The sequence below is a fragment of the Lepisosteus oculatus genome, chromosome 13, assembly GCF_040954835.1.
Source record: "Lepisosteus oculatus isolate fLepOcu1 chromosome 13, fLepOcu1.hap2, whole genome shotgun sequence".
In the NCBI taxonomy this organism is placed as follows: domain Eukaryota; kingdom Metazoa; phylum Chordata; class Actinopteri; order Semionotiformes; family Lepisosteidae; genus Lepisosteus; species Lepisosteus oculatus.
The window spans coordinates 12,161,504-12,182,419 of NC_090708.1; the positions used below are offsets into that span (position 1 = coordinate 12,161,504).

The following is a 20,916-nucleotide window of genomic DNA, read 5'->3' on the forward strand; positions in this document are numbered from 1 at the left end:
TAGATGGGAACTATTGACTCATTTGAAAATGTCATGATTTCAATGCTTTCTCAACAGGCACTTTAGCAAAGCGCACTATTTCACTGTTATAAGCGACACGTCTAATATCTTGTTGAGTTTTGACCTTTTCCATTTTAATTCTGAAACAGTTGCATTTTCCTGACTGTATCTGAACCGCTTTTCAAAGGGATGGTATCAGTCTAAGCCACTCTACAATGTTTATGTCCTCAGGCCCCTGTGACAGATGAGTAACAAAGTGACTAAATGTGTTGAGGATGATGTTTCCTCAGCCAGTGGCACAATGAGATTCTTGAATTCATGAAACTATTAAGAACTGAAAAACAAGCAGCTTCTCACACTTGTTTTTAGGTATCCAGAATCAAGAACTTCTGAGCAAAATGATCACACTGCTGTTTGCACGGAACTGCATCAGTTTTTCACTTGGCTATTACAAGTAGAAGAATAAAGCACATTCTCTGTTATGATGTTGTATACCAAACTGTCATATTTCAGTTTTTATTTTGTAGATAGATGTTTATCTAAATGTGCAGCCTCATTGTAACATTGGAAAGAAAAGCTTTTTTTCCCCATATCCTCCATCCAGATAGTTAAATTTATAAAGTTTAAATTTAAGATACTTTCTAAACAAAACCAACTCTAATGTTAATGCTCAAGAAAGGTACTATTCTGCCACAACTTACTAAAGCTGTATTTTCTATACAAGTTCTTACAAGTGTAGACACTAACTTTCTGCCCTAGGTCACTGTCACTCAACAGTATTACAAAAGATTAAGCTGTAAAAATGAAAGAAAGGATATAAGCCTTAAGAATACAGCTAATAAGCTAAACAAGTCTATCCTTGAGAACCTAAAAAGACATTTAAAAAAAACTAATCATTACTTTTTCTCGAAAATTACAGGACTTGGAAACAATCTATCTTAATATTTCCAAAAGGATGAAAGGCGGGCAATGACAAGCCCAACATCAAGTAAATAAGGCCTTAACACATTAACTCAGATATCCAAAAGCTTCTAGGTAACTGTCTTCATTCATTTCACTGGGATGGGTGATGGCTTACAGCTAGTACTGGGGTCAAAAGGATTCTTATACAGCAAAAGTATGAAGGAATTACTCTTTTACATTAAGTTGTATTGTGTTTTTCTATGTATAAAGCCTCATAACTTAATTTCAAAAAGAGTTTTCAAATATTCTGAAAAAAAAATGAACACACGAAAAAAAACACTATATAAATTAAGTGAAGTATTTCTTCATGGGGCAACTATGTTCACAGAGGACATAAAAGGCATCCTGCATTTCTCAAGTGACATTCAAAATGCATTCTAGGGCAATGAAGGTGTAGTGTCCGCAGTGAAGCAATGTGCTCTGCGGCAGTCACCAGGGCGGGCAAGCACTGCCCATGCAGTTGTATAGCCATGCAGGACCCTTCAGGTACGCCTACAGGCAGCGTGTACGATCTCAGATTGGCTCGGATTGGCTATATCCACACTACATGCTCAATGGACCCAGACAACAGGAAGTCATCAATCACCATTCAAAAGACCAACAATAAAATAAGAGCAAACATAAAAGCTTTACAAAGTTCACCCATCCATACGTTTACTGTAACCACTTTATCCTTCGAGTACTTTACCTGGGAGGCACTGGACAAGTCGAATAGATAGAGACTCTCACTTTACCGAATTGACACAATTTTGAGGCACTAAATTAACCTTAACGTCTCAGTGGACAGGAGGAAGGAGGCAAAGAACCTGGAGAAAAGTCATGCAAAAAAATCGGAGAAGAAGAAAACTTCACACAAAGACAGAGTGGAAACCAACACTTATTACCAGAGCTTATTACTGCACCACCATACCACCTACAAAACTAGAAGTCTAATTCAAAGGGTCGTGTATTTTTGTTAATCTTTTAATTTATTTGTCTCTACAATTTTTTCTTAATTTCAGATTCACGTGTTGGATACAACAGTTCTTGAAGTAACGGATTCCTACAACGGCTAGCATTGTCTTATAGAGTAGAAATGCTTTTCATACATGGTAACATCAGAATTAATTGAATTATTCCATTGAAAAGACAGGAAGACGAACAAATTGTTGTCCACAATTGAAAATATGTCATGCAGAAGATATCCTAATAGAGCCTGCTAGAACAAGAATCAAAGTGTTTTGAAAAAACACAGAATACCAAAGGAATTTTTGCTAGTATTTTTTCAGTTAAAAAAATCAATGTATGATTAAAAATAACATTTATGCATACTGGTTTTCCTAACTACAGTCAAAAGCATACAGAGACATGTCAGGACTTTTCAAAGTTAGTGTACAAACTGACCAGTTTTCACACTTTAGTGAACTATTTCTATTGCACACCACCACAGTGTCACTTACACCCTCACCAAAATTGTGCAGTTTCAAATATTTCAGAAGAGGAAGATGGAATCTTGCCTTAAGATATATGGCCCCTTGCCCAGTCTGCTAAATAAAAGCATACAGTATAATGAAAACACGACACGAGTTCCTCACTAAAAACTCACATGCTTTAAGCTAATAGTAGGTTCTAATCTATGAACACTCATTTTTGAAAAATGAATTTCCCTTGAACTAAAATGCTGGGATGCATTAATGTAACTATTTAAGATAATTGTTTATTAGAAAAAAATATATATACATATAATCCCGACTGATGAGTAATAGCAGTTAAAACAGAGAACAATTATTAGATGGCATAATGCACTTAAATATACAGTACCTAAATATAAAATGCTGTATAAAGGATTATTCTAATTATAATAATAATGGAAAATAAGGCCAGGGACGGAACTACCCTCTCACTCATTTGCTCTGCGGTGGGGGCATTAGGTACGCTCACCAGCCAGTGTGCTGGAGATACTATGCATTAGCTGTACCTGCTCTGTGAAAAGAAGGACTTTCCGTCGATCAGGTTACACAGCTGAGGTTTTCACAAGTACAAAAATACTAAATTCACGCTTTAAATTTCCTGAAAGATGTCCAGCTAGCTAGCTCACCTTGATTATTTTGCTCTGAAAAACATCAAGCAGGATTTTAATTATTAAAGTTATATATTCTGAGTTTTCATATCAAATTTGCACTTCATCATTTCTGTTATCTGGTCTTTTAAACCAGGCCCTTAGGGTTAAATATAACACAGTCTTCTAATATTTTCCACTCTCCGCGACAGCAGTAAAGAGAAAACCAATAGAAGTATTTGCTGTCATGACTGCTTTAACATCTGACTATTCGGTTCTTGCTAATGAAGGATTTTTTTCTTATGTTGTACTAATGGCACTTACTCGATAATAATGATAATAATCTTATTTTCATGTGACACACTTAGATGCAGTTGTCTCAAAGTGCTTACCAATACAAAAGAAGCACATATCAAAATGAAATTAGAAGATGTGTATGAAAACACAGGAGACACAATCGTGAAGTCTTTCTGAAAAAGTATGTTTTCAGACACCTTCAGTGACATTATAAATAAAAGTACTTATCCCCCACAGAGCGCAGACAAACATTGGGAACACATAATAAACCAGAATCAGCTGAGTGAAGGCTGTATGGAAGGGAGAAAATGGCTGAGGTGCCATAAAACCCTGAATGTAAGCAGAAGGATTTTAAAATCATCTCAAAACCTGACAGGATGCCTGTGCAAAGATGCGATGTAGAGGTGATGTTATCATCTGGGTGAAACCTTATTATGATTCTAGCTTAGCTGCCAAATTCTGCGGCAACTGTGGCTTGTGAAGTGTAATTTTAGAAGCTTCTTCAAGCAGGGAAATACAGGAATCATTACAAGAAAAAACAAACACACAAATCTGTTTTTCCACTAAGGTCACTGACAGCAAAAGATGCAGCCTAGCAGTATTTCAAAGATGGAACACAAATACCTTTACAATGTTCAGCACTTTAGATTGTTTAGAAACAGTACAATTAAAATAAAGAATCTGAGAATGTTTTTAAATTCCTGCTTTGAAACCAAGTGATTTCAAATGACAAGAATTGGAGAATTGGATTTACTTAACTGATGGGAGGAACCCAAGTTCCACAGTCTTTAAATACAAAAAAAAACGTTGTATCATCCAAACGTTTATACTGGACATTTGAATTTAATCTGCATAGAAACAAATATTGAAATCGCGTAATTTTTTTATTTGACCAAAAGTAAACCTAGAAATTCTAAATAGCATGGGTCCCAAAATTGATCCCTGAGGAACATCATACATAACCAATCTTAGAACTAAAGCCAACAAGAATAAATAAAAAGCTGACATTAAAAAGGTGGAATTTAAACCATTTTAGGGCAGTACCCGAGATACCAAATAAATTCTGTGTGGAAGTACGATGTGGTAGTTTACATTATTAAGTGTAGCACTGATATTTAATAGAGTTATAGTAAAAGTGTACTAGAATGAGTCAGCATTTAGCAACTTGCCAGATCATCAGCTTTAACAACAGTAGTTCTATCCTACTATTTGTCTAAAGATTTATTTAAAATCTTCAGAAAATATCCTGGCAGAGAGGTGACTAGCTGCACTGCAACAACATGTTCAATTTGTTTTCTGACAAGAGGAGAAGATATGTCAATTATGTCAAAAATGATTCAATTATATAAAAACTGAATTATACAGCATATAGCAACATTTATAGATGTACATGCATTAAAGGATATGTACATGCCTAATCACATTTAAAGAACATAATTTTAATTTCAATTCAAATTATAAGCTTCTCTTTGTGAGGTACTGTTGTACTATTGTACTGTTCTGCCTTGAGAAGAGATTATTCAGCACAGAAACAAAACACACTGCTTCTGAAGGCCAATATATAGGAACATGTTAAAAGTGTGGGTTTGATTTTCCTGGTTAAAAAAAAGAAACATGCAAAAGAAACACTGGGGGCCATAATTGCAGAAATGCAGGACATGCAATTGGAAAGGGGCATCATTTTGCCCTTAATTTCGTTATTAATTTTCATCAAATTTCACAAACCATCCATCATTAAAGAACAAGAAGGCAAACAAAAAAACAACAAAAAAGCACCATATAAGGAAATAGTATACAATATCATAAAGATGCAAATATATGAAGAAATCTCCAATCTTCTAGCTCTGTAGATAGATCCATCCTGTCTCCTCTCCACATCCATTCATCCTTCCCATTCAGTATAACTCCCCTCCTCTCTTAGTTTGTAGGACTCCTAAAGGGATTCTACTTAATACACATTGACCCCTATGCAGGAGTTCTGTTAACTCCACTGCCAAATACCCTATAAGAGGTGGCCATAGTTTAAAGAAAGATCTTTTGTTCCCCTTCAGAACTGCACTAAGCCTTTCTTGGGGAAGCATTTTCTCTATACCAAAGTGTAAAAGAAGGTGTATTTTCCCATATTGCACATGATTAAATTACATTTCCTTGTTGAAAAGGAATAATCCTTATATCATTTTCAAAAATAAGTTGAAAATGTCAAGGGGTAAGTGTTGGCCCTTATTTTAAACATTAAAGAAGGCATTCTTTTCTACCCTTTCTTGATTATTAATATTTAGCTGTTCTTTAAAGAATAATTCACAGAAGGAATATTTTTGATCAAGGGAAAATAGGAAAAAAGTCACCTGTAGCTAATAACCTAACCTTATTGACATTGAACTCCACATCAAATTATACCTTAAACTAGTGAGAACCCTTTTTTTCTTAATTTCCATAGTCGTTTGGAAGGAAGGAGTCTTTGCTGAGCTCTCTTCAATTGCACAAAACAAGGCAGCAGACAAGAAACTGTTGTTCAGCATACCACCGTCAGGCCCAAGCAGAGCCTGTTTCAACATAATCGCCTACCTCTTGCCTAAAAAAGGAAAAAGTCAGCATGCAACTCTCTTCACCAAGTCCTGATGTCATTTTTTTTTCCTGTTCTATTTAAATGTGAACACTTGTTAGTAGCACATTATGACATACATCACTGTGGGTTTGCCAATCTCATGGCAAATTAACAAGTGATGATATTTTTGCTTTGACGCAGAAAATTCATCTGCCTCTTCCTATCGTGTACTACAAACAGGTCCACGTGTTATGTTGTGCCAGAGCGAGGTGTGGCGAATGCATGAGTCATGCAAGAAAAGCGCCACCGAAGGTAGACTAAAAAAAGAAGGGACTCAGAATAGGGGGCAGACAGGGGTGTTAATGAGCAATGGGCCCTCTTCTTTCAAACAGAAAAATCCTATATATTCTAGAGTGAACAGTAAGAGTTTGGCCTTGCAAAAGGCAGCAGAGCACAGCCAAGCCCTCAGTTTCTCATCTTCTTCTTCCCTTTTTCAATATATACGAAATGGGCAAGGTACTGCAACAGAGTTCAATACGCTGTGACCCATGATAACTAAAATAATTTGGGATCTCCAAACTTTAAAAGTGCACAGGCCAGTATGGTCAGTAACGAAATTACAGAGGTTCAACACTCCCACATGTTTCCATTCACTTATATATCCTGTTTATATTTTCAGAAAGAAAGGGGGAAAAAATCACTTTTCACAATTATTACAGGCAATTCTAACCAATTAGATATGACAAGGGAAATATTCAACCTGGCCAGTACAGCAAGTTCCCTTCCTCTGAAACAGAGCATCATTAGCATTCATTATAGTCTTATAAGCCGAAGTAATTATAGACACAGGCTCAGGGAGGAAAACTAGTTTACACTCCTAGTAATTTGATTTGCATCTACGCTAATAACTTCTTTTATATGTGTTTATGTGCCGTGTCAGAACACAAGTACCATTAGGCTTCAGGCTGCAATAAAAAAAAAGAATGAAATTGAGTTGCATTTGCTCTCGGCATTTTTAAATATATATTTATTTTATTAGTAAGTCCTGATTATGCACCTCCACATTCAAACAGAGAACACTGCCTGAGAGTTTCAAACCTGGATAAATAGGAAGCTAGTGTTGGCAGCTGGCCTCATTTTCTGCTTAATATTCATGACACTGATGGGACAAACAAAGCTTCTAAATTGACTGCCAAACCAGCAAATATATTTGTAAAAGAAAGAGTTGCATTTTATGGCCTGGGTGTGTGTAATAGATCTGACTCAATGTTTTTAGCTATCTTAGATAAACTGTAGTATATGCGCCTTTCTTTAAAAAAGAAAACAAATAATATATGTGTAACACCTAATGGCCTTTCCTTCTTTCCCTAGCAGGTGTAAAGAGTTCAGCAGGTTAATACCTAATTCAGTACAAATCGGATTTCCTTAAGTTCCACCATTCTGACAAAGCTTACCTCTAGCTCCAATTGTCCACGATTCCGTCATAGTCTAGCTTGCCTGTGTGTGGGATATGCTGTATTTAAAAATGGTAGATAATTATATTTTATTGTTACAGTACTATCATAATTATTTTCATTGTTTAAATGTCCCATATACAGTATATTTTTAGAGGACCTGTCTGCAGGAGAAATCAGATTTGAAAACCCATAGAAAACCTTAGGTAAAATTCCCCTCCATTTTCCACTCAAGTATTTTTTTTAGCTTAAGGGTGTTCACCAAAACCTTTTTAAACATTGTAATCAACACAGCAGAGGTTAAGGCACCTTTCACACTTACTGTATGGTGTTTAAGACGTGGTAGTTTGAAAGAAGTCTCTGAGCCTTGAACTCCTTCCAACTACCAGAAGAAGAAATCACAAACTGCCCATTTTGTACTATGCTATAGAATTATCCCATTAATGGTTGTCTTTCAACAAATTTCTAAAGAACCTTTAACACAGAGCTTCTTTTTCCATTTTTTTAAAGAGGTGCAGGTCAGCATATCCTCTTTGCACCTAATGGAATAAAGCAGCAGACTAGCTGAAGCAGAAGAAAAGTGAAAAGGATACAACAATTACTGAGTATTATATGAACTCTGGGTTTATTGCATGTAAATAGCAATTAAGCTCCACAATTATGCAAGTTGAGACAAGAAAATGATGGCCTTGTGCTTGCTCCACTGTTTACTTTTTGTTTAAGTCTCTTACCTGGAGTGTAGTGTTTCACAGCCCAGAGAGGTGAGGTATGGAGGGATATATTAACACAAGGTAGTATTTACAGTCCTATTATTATGCACTTTACATCCAGTGATGGTTAGTTCTTGGGTGTTTTTAACCTACTTCAAACCTCACAAACCATTACAGCAGAAAGGGCAATTACTCCATTAGTGCTAAAATGAAAGGAAACGTAGGAAACTTTAGGAAACTAATCAGAACAGCAGTTATCCCTAGGTAATGAACCAACAAAACCTCCATAGAAATATATTAGAAAAGCATATTCTCAAGAAGCATCAAATCTAATCCTTTCATTTTCAGTGAAGCTACAGCAAAGTATAGATTCATTCAGTCTTTCAATGAAGAAGAAAGCAACCTATACTTTCAAAACATAAACAAAACGTGTGTTTTTGCATCATCATGAAGTGTATGCTAAGCAAATCAGCATTTTAACAAAGTTATTATAATTAATGTTGCTAAAAGCAGTTATTTCAATTTCTCAAAGCAGCTATGTAGTAATTGTGCATGTGAACAATATTGCAAGGATCCAGGTTCATCTTTAAGGACTTAGAAGAAGGATCTTATTTCGTAATTGATAAATCATAAAATAACATCTCATATATTACCAACTTTTTGCCAAAACATCATACAGATGCACATGCTAAATAAAACCTCATTCACTTTTACCTTATGCAGTGAGACATTCCTAATCTCTGCCTTTTGACTACATGCAATTTGTGTCTGACTTTCCCAATGGCTTCCAGAATTGAAAGTCAATACTCAAAGAAAAATGCTAATTGAATTCAACTACAATTTCAGCCACAGCTAAGATATAAAAAAATTATAATTAGCAACAGGGACCCTATTAAAGTATGATAGACACATTCGATAGTGTACACATTTGCTCACAGCCCATGGGATAATGGGAATAGTGAAAGTTGATCTGTTCTTTTCTCTTGAGTACTGTAGAAACAAGAATTAAAATAACTTTTCACCAACTAGTTATATGGGTGCTTCCCACATTCCCAGAGGAATGTTTCTTTTTGTGTGTGAAGAAAACCGTAGTGAAACAGAAATTTTCAAAAGGTTGGGAAAAGTTTTTACAGCATTGACACACTTCGAAACAAAAGTGCCCCACCTCTACTCCTCAAACAAAACAACATGGTTAAGTTATTGTTTTCCCAGCTTCTGTTTGGTAACCTGTACAATTAAATTGTGCCTTTGCAGAGCTTACATAATGCTACAGAATGACAAAGTAAATGTGCAGGATTTAAGGTTTGGCATGTACGGGCAAGTAAAATGAAACACATTCCAATTTTTTTCCTTATAATCCATTAATGTATCTCATTAAAATAACTGCCAATGACAGGTGAGTGATTAACACTAATATACAGAGAGTTATTTTTTCCCCCATACACTAATTGTGGATGTAAAAAGAACAAACATACACATTATTCGCTGATAGGACACAAAGACAAAACAATAATGATTGGATGTTTTTAAGGGAATGATGACTCAGGAATTGTATTCTCTGCTGGGCTTGCGCCAAACTGCGTAAATGGGAACAATGAGAGAAAGGTGGGGTGTAATAACCCTTTTAAATATTGTTTAGTGTCACGCTTAGCTTTATACTTAAAATGCTGCTATAATCCTGCAGAAAGACAGGTTAGCGAAGCACACTCTCTCTCTCATATTATTTCCTACGACTTGTTTTTGAGGCAGCCCCTACAGGGTTGGAAGCATTCTTTTGAATGACTATTGTTGGAGGTAAATTGCTGTTAAACAGTTAATCAGGGTGCCATTAAAAACAGATTAGTTCAGTAATAATGCAACTCCAATGCTGAACTCCATTATCAATGGTTAGAGCTGGGCAGTTCCTGTCAACAATGTTGTTAATAAGAGGACATGATGACTAGACTAGAGAACACACTTTTCAGTTCTCTTGGGTCTTATGAGCATTGTAATATCAGACTGGTAAAAGACAATTTGTATAAACCAAATAACGACCAGTTATATTTCAAAGCGAGTAGACCCAGTACAATGATTCTGTGAATCTTTGGGGAGGAATTTTCTGTCTAAGGTGTTTGTCTGTTGGACTGTAGAGCAGGGAAGTCAAACTAGTTTTTCTATTGGGACTTTCTTGCAGATTTTATTTAGCAGGGGTCTTAAGTCAACCACAGATGGACAGACGGACAAACCAGCCCATGGAATTTGCACTTCCATAGTTAAAAGACCATTGTAAAAATTTGCAAAGACTTACTCTCAAATGTTTATGGTGTCCTGGTAATATTTTGTTTTGTAGGAATTTACAGAAATGCATTGTTGCCATGAAGGCAACAGTAAATTACGAGATTCCAAAGATAATTTGAGTGCATGAACACCCCACTATGCTCTGAAATCACAACACCTACATGCTATCGATACTTCAGGGTTTAGTGCTTGTGAGAGGGTCCAGCACTGCAGAATGTGCATGGACTTACTTTCCACTGGGTTTTATTTATAATGAAATGTTACAATTTGTACCTAATGGGAACACAATCATTATAACCTTTGAGGACATTCACACATATCCTTAAACAAGGACAAATGTACCGTGCAATCGATTCCACTGCTTTAAACTGAAAGTCAAGTGTCAACACCTGAAGGAGGCCCCACAGCCCCACATTGCGTTTCTAATGTTACCATAGGTATTGTACGACAATTGTGCTGTCACGTGATTATCACATAAAGTACCCGAGAATGTATTATCTCGTAAATACAAGATAATGTACTATATTGTAATAATGAGGTACTTTTCTCATAATTACAAGATAACACATTATTTTTTAACTTGATGGCAGAAAAGCCCATCCATAGCTATTACTGCGGAATTCAAGAAATATGTTGAAATCCATGTAAACACCCCCATTTATGCAGCACAGAAAAAGTAGTGCCTGCCCATTGGTTTAAATGCTTCTCACAAGAAAAGACACAAGTCATTATGATTCTCATAATGTAAATGTGCAGAAACTGGAAAAAACAACAACATATTTATTCAAATAAAAGATTCAGATCGGTGCTACACATACACAGCTCATGCTTTTTAGGAGGATTGGCATGCCCTTATGGACGGGATGCAGGTACCTCAACTGCCCCCACAAGGTGCTTGCAAGAGAATGCGTAAAGAATAGCAGGAATTCCACAAAGCGAATGAGGTTAGGAGGTTAAGACAAGGCCTTTGTTGATGCACAATCACATCCTATTTACCTGGCGGGCTTTGCTTTCTTCTCCGCACAACCGTGACCCAACTGTGAAAATCAATCTTTTGTCTTGGTGGCAAATAGCTGCCTCACGTTTGGATTCACTTGCTTGCGTCTCAATGGCCAATAGCTGCGGGATGCGAGAGGCTTTTTCTCTAGAAGGGATCAGGTTACAAAAGTCCACAAATGTAAAAAAAAACAACCTTTGGTGGTGACAGTGATATAAATAAATGTGTCGGCTATTCAGCCTTTAAGCTTATTTGACTTGTGTCTGTAACTTTATCCCAGCATACTGCATGTATGTTATTCAGGGGCACTATAAATATTTTTTGTTTATTCTTGTGATTGTATTTACATTGGAGAAAAAATGTCTCTTTTTCTTAAATATTTCATTGGTCATCCCTGGCAGGGTATGTGGTAGTTTTTTTAAAGGACATCAAACTGTCTGTGTCAGACATGAGTCATTTCAACCACACAGGACATGCAGTAGTATCTGAACACTTCAAATTGTATTAATCTCTCTACAGCACACTTTTAAGTGAGTTAGTGAGGTGCTTATAACACTAAGTTCCAAACACATCACATGACTTGCTTTGTTTTACTGAATAAAGCATTTAACTCAATATCTTTTGCATGGGATGTGGTCTCTTAAGCCTGCTTTTGAAATTGTTCTGTACTGTGGCAAACTAAGCCACTTAGAAAATTCACAAGACTTTCCCCCAAACAAGATGTTTGATTAGAGCCCTGTGTGTAGATGATGTTTGAAGATGGACTGATTTATTCTGACAGCTGGTTGCACATGAGGCTGGCTCTGAGCGACTGCATTATTTACATTTTCTCAGACAGTTCAGAGGTGCACTCAGCAGACCCAGGCAGTGCCATGCAGATATCTTCACTGTGCCAAGTGTCGCATTGAATCTTTTCAACTGGCAATGTAGCCACTTGTCTCACTGATCTGCCAGGGAGGAGTCAAGCCTACTGGGATTCCTGAAAGATCAATTAGGAAAATAAAGCTTCAGTCAGACAAGCATGTACAGGAATTAGAGTGGTCAGCTCTGTTTCAGCCTGGCACACACACTGGTACTGCTTCTTGATACCAGAATAAAGCACTTCACTAGTGTTGGTAATCTCATCACATAGCGCACTCTTGGGGCTACCAAGTCTGACTCTTCGCTTTTGTCTAGTTTGTTTGATTTTATCCTAATTCAAAGACATAAATATTCACTATACAATTCAAGAGGTTGTTTGTATAGTGAATGGCAGCTGTTTCAGGTATTAAGAACGGTACAATTTAAAATTGGCTCCAGCGTCTGTGCTGCACTGTGTGCTGGGCTCGGCTGACAACAGCGGGCCACTATATCTGAGGGTAGGAGAGGTAAGTAGTAGTGAGACTGCTGCCCACAGGAAAGGAAGAGTTAAGTGAATGAAGGTGGGCAATTTCTCATGTGGTTGATTCTTTTGAACACTTCCTCCTAATCCGCCATTAATAGGTGTCACCGTGAAGGAAAGCCACCGTTCTCCACCTAGAAATCCCCTCAGGTATCAACATGGAGCACTTGGAGGAATGCTCAGTGAAGCGTACAGACCCAGGGTGAAGACAGCCAAGCGCCTTCAAGGTCACTCTGACAGAGCCAGTGGCCAAGCAGCCTGGGAACAGAAATCAGCAGAAGGGGCACTACACAGCGATCAGGCCACAAATATATGCCCTTCCTCCAGTTTACACATGTCACTCGCAAAGTATCACTGAAATAAATTGCTGATTTTTTCAACATCCTGTTTACTAATGGAATCTCACTCCCTCATTCCCACATGCTGTTTTCCAGTTTTTCTCTCAGTTTTCCATTTTTACTACATTAACACTTAATGGTCCTGGTGAGACAGATACCACTAAAAGGCACTAAGTAATACATATAACATGCTATCTGAAATCTACATTAATCCCAGAAAAAATTGTATTGCCATTGAGAATGGCTGATTGACCTAACACAGTAACAACCATACCATAACAGGCTGTTAGAACACGCTAAAAGCTATATACTCCTGCCGAATGCTAGGGTTGCAAAATTACAACAAAGTATTGTATTTGAGCATAACAAAACTGCAGCTCCTGTAAAGGGACACAAAAGTAAAAGGCTGATCTTGCCCTTTAGAGAAAATGAAGCCCCAGAGTTCAGGGGTCAAGGTATTACAAGAACTGAATTGTACGAAAAACAGATGAAGGTCAGTGAATTGTATGGTGGGGAAGAGCCTACATTCCTAGTCTGACATTAAATGGGCAAATATTGTAAATTTCCTGAAATAAAATGGCCTTATTGACTGGTTCACACAGTATTTCAGGCTTTGTCATTGCAGTCGTCTAGCTCTTTCTTCCTGCTGTCTGTACTAATGTCCCAGTAAATTGAGAATATTTTAGAGGGGAACTGCAGTCCCATTTTCTCATAGTGTTCTTTCAATCTCGGTAACAAAATAAATGTATTAACGGTATAGAAAAAATTACAAATTTCAAACTATGCACAAAATTGTGCAGCTTGTGAAAGTATTTGCAAGATAAAGCAGCCCTTCCTGCTCATTAGTCACTGTAACGACTAATGTATCACGATGTACAAGCAAATAAGTACAGGTTATTTCACCACAAAAATGTTCCAACGTGATATGGATGCAGAGTTAACAAGTAAGTAGTTTTTGTCCACAAAACTCTCAAAATCGAGAACACTATTCCTATATTCCTTTTGGATTAAAAGAGATGTATTCACAAGCCTGTTTGTTAACAATGTAATAGCTTCACGTCACTGGATGTTTGTTGGCTCGTTCTGAATCACAGAATATGGCACTGTGCATACCTTTAAATTTAATCTATTTTGTGTACATTTTTACTAGTATTGTGGTTCGAAATGCAATCATCAATGTATCAACTCTCATCAACCCTGAAATAAAAACATAGCATTGCAGTTTCAATGCTAAAAAAAAGCATTGCAATTTAACATTTTGAGATTCACCATCTTGAAAAGGCAAACAGGTTTTCAGTCTTTTTCTAGTGTAATACGTTTGCTATTAATACATTTCTTAAGGTAAGTAGATATGTCGAACTATTTGCCAACTATCACCCAGACAAAACTTAGTCTTAAACTTATCTTCTGTGTACATTGTTGGTATCCAACAAAATCAGCTCTTTCATAGAATTTCTGGGCCAATTTTACATTGAGTAACATTAATAATCTGTTGTATTTTCTTAAACAAGGGAAAGTGCATAGAAGCATAGAAAGTAACTGAGCAAATATTAACAATTATTTCAATGAAAGTGGGATGTTTTATTTCTTTTATCATTTTTAACAGAAGACATTCAAAGCACTCTGGGTATATTTAATCTTTAACTCAAGGAATTTTCAGAATACTAACATTAACATTATTTGTAATGATGAGTCAAACTGATTAAAAAGTAAGCTTAAGAAGGGAATGAGGCGAGCACACACACACACAAAAGTTGTGAAACAGGTGTGATTTTGATGTCACAGTAATGGTATAATAAAACATGGAATAATAGAATAAAAGAATATTGTTATTCTTGAAAAATTACTTAATTTGATGAAGCAAACTCTCCAATCTGATGAACCTTACTTCTTCTGAGCCAAAGCGAAGACACACAGTCTGCCAGCATGGAGGTCTTTCAGGACTGTACGATGCAACAAGAAAGATGGTCGCTCTCTGTGATTTCTTTACACCTACAAAGGCACGTCTCTGCTGGGTTGTTGCAAGGATATATTCAGAGGAAAACATAGCACCGACCTCTTACACCTGGACTACCCTGCTTTCCTTCAAAAGGGATTTTTGAAAATAAGCACTGTAGGCTTGTCACAGCCTCTACAAGAACTATCTTAATAAATTCTGTGCAGCCTGTCCATGACCCAGTCCTGCTGTGCCACATTTATAAGCCATGTAAGGATTGTTTTTCTCAGGAATTTAACTGGGTAATTGTGCTCACTTCTCAAGCAAATTCAATATGGAAAAAGTAATTGCAGTTGTCCAGCCCAACACCCTTACCTTAAAGACTCTCCATCTTTATTGTTCTCTTTGTAATCAGTTTTGAGCTCAGCTACTGAATAGTTCAAATGTTGGATTCCATAAATCTATCACTGGGTAAATAGGAATTATACATTGGGAAACACACAACACTTTTTAATTACTAACACCTCATAAACTGACAGCAAGAAATGCTCCACCTGCAACTTTAAAGGAAATGCTACCAAATGTTGTGCTTTTAGATCCTGTCGTCTGAGGTCCTTTTTGTTGTTTCGTTTTCCATTTTTGCTATGCTTTAAATGATTGCTGTCTATGGCCTCCAGCTTATCCACCTACTGTGTTACTTTAATAAGAAGATGAGAGAAAAAAGAAAACCATAGGTGACTGAGACTTTTTTTAAATACACCAAAACCCTGGCCTGAACTGCCCTGACAAGAGACTAAGAGAGGAGTTAGTAGTGGACAAAACATTTGCAGACCCATCTAGGCACGAACAGATCCTGATGTTTTTGTACATACTGTATGGTAAAATTACTGAAGATTTAAATAATAATAATAATAATTAATAATAATTGCTTACACTTATATAGCGCTTTTCTGGACACTCCACTCAAAGCGCTTTACAGGTAATGGGGACTCCCCTCCACCACCACCAATGTGCAGCATCCACCTGGATGATGCGACGGCAGCCATAGTGTGCCAGAACGCTCACCACACATCAGCTATCAGTGGGGAGGAGAGCAGAGTAATGTAGCCAATTCATAGAGGGGGATTATTAGGAGGCCATGATGGGGTAAAGGCCAAGGGGGAAATTTGGCCAGGACACCGGGGTTACACCCCTACTCTTTTCGAGAAGCGCCCTGGGATTTTTAATGACCACAGAGAGTCAGGACCTCGGTTTTACGTCTCATCCGAAGGACGGCGCCTGTTTACAGTATAGTGTCCCCGTCACTATACTGGGGCATTAGGACCCACATGGACCGCAGGGTGAGCACCCCCTGCTGGCCCCACTAACACCTCTTCCAGCAGCAACCTTAGTTTTTCCCAGGAGGTCTCCCATCCAGGTACTGACCAGGCTCACACCTGCTTAGCTTCAGTGGGTTGCCAGTTGTGAGTTGCAGGGTGATATGGCTGCTGCTAAATCTGTCAAATTCATTTTCTCCCGCAGAAACTCTGACAGTGAAAGAATGACGGTTTGTACTCCTACATGTTCATGCTAGTGTGACTTGGTGGCAGTAAAACTGAGAGGCAGTGAAGAGAGGCAGAAGTCACCCACGCCAGCTATATCCAGCTGCCGTTTCACTCCCTGGAGACAAAATGTTGGACGTTGCTAATTCTTCCAAAACACATTGTTAAAACACGTTTGCAGGGCAGGTTCTGGATAAATTCTAGCTGGATGGGATTTGGAACTTGACATGTTTGTACTGTTTTGAAGAAACTGCAGACAGAGCCTGATTCTGATATGCTTTTCCTGTGCACTCCAACTAGTCCAGCTATTTTAGAATTTGTTAGCTCTCGTGATAAATGAGGATCTATAAAAATTACATGGAAGCCATATAATAGGTTATGCAGTAATTAAGTAATGAAATCAGATTAGAAAAGGACTTTTGGCTTCATTTTTAAAGCATTATTTCTGGTATGTTAAAAACTTCATAGTGCTTTAAGGGCATATGCCAACTTTTGAGTTGGAGAATATGATGTAATGGCACAAAAGTGTTATACCCGTTAATGCTCTAATGGATTTGTATTTCTTAATATACTATAATTACAGTATTATTCTTTCATTAAAGATGTGCTTCTTTAAAAAAAGTCACAGATTAAAGGGAGGGGACTGGAGGGGCGTCCCAGCTGGGGTCTCCTTTTCGGGTTCTTATTGTTGCTTATTATGGTGACTATGGAAGGGAATGAGTGCAGTGGTAACTTACTAAGGAGTATGGTGAAGTATATCATTTCTGCGGTTATTTTGTCTCTCTAGCCTCTCTTAGAAGCAGCTGTCCATAATTTATTCATTCAACACATTATTTTTCTTTGATATTGGATTTGGTCTCTGATTCCTGTGACAGATAGGCATAAGTGGAGGGTGCAATTACAGCCGATCTGCCACTAGAGGCCACTGTACAGGGTCTAATTCTTGTAAATAGCAACACAGTAGGTGTTAATGTTCTACTTTTTAGACAAGTGGTGAAATGTTTTCCAGCACATTCTCACACAGGTGTAATTAGACTTTATGTTTAATATATAAAGTGGTGCATGTTAGTGGTGACGGTCAGGAATTTTTTTTAAATGTTATATTTTTGTTTGGACTGGAAAAAAAGTTAAAATAAAGTCTCCTGGACTTGACTTTGTTGTCCCTTGTGGTCACCACACAAAATGGTAATGGTAGGATCTGTCATAATATGACTAAGATTTCTATTTTGTCCTGGAATGTATTAGGGATAAATTATCGTGCCAAGCGGCAAGTTTTGAATAAATAAGTATTTATTAATACATATGACTATGTAGCAGCATCCACTTATATCAAAATAAACAAAGGGTGACTTAATAGTACAGCAAGGTCATTTTGAGATCTACAAACTGTGCTTATGTCTAGATAAAATCACTTAAATTGCAGTAAACTCAGCCACCAACTAGCTCTGTAACTCTTCACCAATAAAAGCTTTGTAGATATTCCTACCATGAGAGGTTACTGTTAAATTCTATTCTAAAAAGATCCACATTTTCTTCTTTGAATTTGCACATTTAATATGATTGGAAAAGGCATGTTAGCATGTAAGGTCTCTCCAATCTCATTTACCTACTCCGTCTCCTGGAGAGATGGTTCAGAACAGGACAAAGGGTAATTATGGCATTTATGGCTTGTCTCCTGGATTGTATCTGATATTTTGGTTCAATAAGACCCTCTTCTGCTTCAGATGATGCATACATTCATACAGATTCATTTCAGGCCTTTTCTATCACTATTATTGAAAAGAGACACTTTGTGCAAGCGATCATTCTGCCTCTTTGATCTGCTCTGATATCAAGCTCCATGTTAAGATGCTATCATACCAGTTGGAGGTCATTATGACCAGATTAGCACACCACGATCAAGCAAGCTTTATTAAAGGGTGCCTTATTCCACTGAACACTAAGATGGCTTTTGGCCACCATGAATAATAATGTCAATTATACTATTATATTAAGAATATTATGCTTCTAAATCATATGGATATGGTTACAAGTTTCATTACAAGGTTAAAATTTAATATGCCAACTTTTCAGTAATGGTATTAAAAGGTGTGAGATATCCATTCCCCAGTTTGTGTTTCTAGGACACTTGCCATCACCTCTGTTGTTTGTCCTGCCTTTGGAACCACAAGAAGTGCACCCTGTCCTAATAGTCTATCAGTTTATGCTAATTCTATATTGTACATGTCTTCAGATTCTCTGTATTGAGATGAACTGAATTAATTTGGAATGTGATTACCTATTAAGCACATCTTAATATGTGCTTAAGATTTGCAGAACGCCTGGCTGGTCAAAAGTTTTTCTACTACTTTGCTTTGTGAACACTGTTTGGTTTAATCCTGACTTTCCTGTATCTTGGCATCCACCTAAAGAAAGTATTTTTAAACACGCTTCAAGATTTAATTTTTACTACTGTTCTCATTAGACAACCATAAATTGCATTGTGGACCTATAATTACATATTTAATTACAACTTGGCATTTAGTAGAAAGATTGTCAAAAGACATGACATGCCCATTGTGCTATTTTTATAATCATAAACTCCTTGCAGGTAGTTTCCTTTTTTGTTTAAAATAAAGGAAATCACAATCTAGCAGATATTTTAATGAAACTGGTCTTTGCTCATTCCAGGACTAATACTTTTCATTTACAGCTCTGTTCAGCAAAGGTGTGTCCCTAAGATGACCCCAAGGGGCCAAGATTGTCTTGGCATAACATACTGGAGTTCAGTAGCAAAACGAAAAGATTGGCTTCCTCTGTTCATATTTTCCTGTTAGAGGCTTGGTACAAATCTTGCACAGCTCTGACTATTTGCAATAGGGATTTGAATGTTTCAGATGAATAAACTTCATGAGACCACATTTGGGAAGACAGAGTTTACCTGACCCATTCATAGACACTATCATACAAAACTGACTCCTTAATTCTTGTGTACACTTTACCCATCTTGGGCTGCTTTGTACATGTGTTTTGGGAGTGTTCTCTTCTTTGTCCTCTTTTCTAGAAAAAAACATTCCTTACTCTTACCTAGTGTATTTGTTGAGTGCTGACCTCAGCATTGTCCTCCTGTAGCTGCAGCACTGGTTGGCTTGTCTGACCGCTCCTGAAAAGACATTGGTGCTGCTTTGGCAGCTTCTGTATTTCCCCACCTTCATGTCATTGGATGCTGGTGCATCTTGTCATGATGTACATCTCTACTGCTTGGATCCATGATGCCATAGATGAGACGATGGGGGCTCAGAGTGTGGATGTGGATGTGGACAAATCCTTATTGCTACAGTGTCTGATATTATTTTAAAGCCATTTCAGGGCCAGCAGCCATATCATCCTGCAGCTCACGACTAGTAACCCACTGCTGCTAAGCAGGTGTGAGCCTGGTCAGTACCTGGATGGGAGTCCTGGATGGGAAAAAACTAAGGTTGCTGCTGGAAGAGGTGTTAGTGGGGCCAGAAGGAGGTGCTCACCCCGTGGTCTGTGTGGGTCCTAATGCCCCACTATAGTGATGGGGACACTATACTGTAAAAAGACGCCGTCCTTTGGATGAGACGTAAAACCAAGGTCCTCTGCTCTCCTTCCCACTGATAGCTGATGTGTGGTGAGTGTTCTGGCACACTATGGCTGCCGTCGCATCATCCAGGTGGATGCTGCACATTGGTGGTGGTGGAGGGGAGTCCCCATTACCTGTAAAGGGCTTTGAGGGGAGTGTCCAGAATAGCACTATATAAGTGTAAGCAATTATTATTGTTATTATTATTATTTCTACAGTAGAGCTCCACCATCAAAAAGCATTATAAAACCTCCGTTACACATATAGTTATGCGAAGATAAATTCGTAAAGAATGTTTCCATATCAACTCAACCACTAGAAAGTGACAAGTGTGTTTTCAGTCTGGAAAAAAAAACAAACTATACTCAGATTCTTCTGGTCATACTTTAAAGTTTAGCGCTTTAGCGCCAAAATCAAGTTAATACCCTCAAATAATTAAAAGAGAAAAGCAAACAGCCAGTCTCCCATTCTCACAAGCACTTCTATTGGAAATAATAAGGCACTATACACATGTCCCCTAGCCCTCAAACGCAAGTCAAAGTTTAAAATGCTAAACATTTGTTTGTTGGTGTTGACTATATCTCACTAATTTCTTCCTTTTCTGTTGATCTGTATTGCAAGAAAAAAAATCAGCTGCATGCACACAGAATAACTTTTGAAAAGTTTGAATGAGGTAAGTAGAAAAAAAGTATTTGACACCAAGTACAGTGTAAGCAGGAGAGATAGTGGTACAGAATAAGCAGCATAACGGAATAGAGATAACTGATACTTTCAGAGTAAAAACTTAAGATTGTTTCTCCTGGTTGGGATAACAAGAGGTTAAAGCAAACCCAAATCACTCAGCTGTGTCATT

At 37.5% G+C, this 20,916-nt stretch overlaps 2 long non-coding RNA genes across 2 annotated transcripts in view; one reads left to right on the forward strand and one right to left on the reverse strand.

Moving 5' to 3' along the window:
* The window catches only part of LOC138242180 (uncharacterized), a 145,669-nt gene extending 132,517 nt beyond the window's left edge, over nt 1–13,152 (forward strand). The window contains exon 4 of the long non-coding RNA XR_011191431.1: nt 12,764–13,152. This is a non-coding gene — a long non-coding RNA (uncharacterized lncRNA). The remainder of the gene's footprint in view (nt 1–12,763) is intronic.
* Nucleotides 1–20,916, reverse strand: part of LOC138242181 (uncharacterized) — a 58,410-nt gene that overhangs the window by 3,488 nt on the left and 34,006 nt on the right. The gene's annotated exons all lie outside the window — the stretch shown is intronic.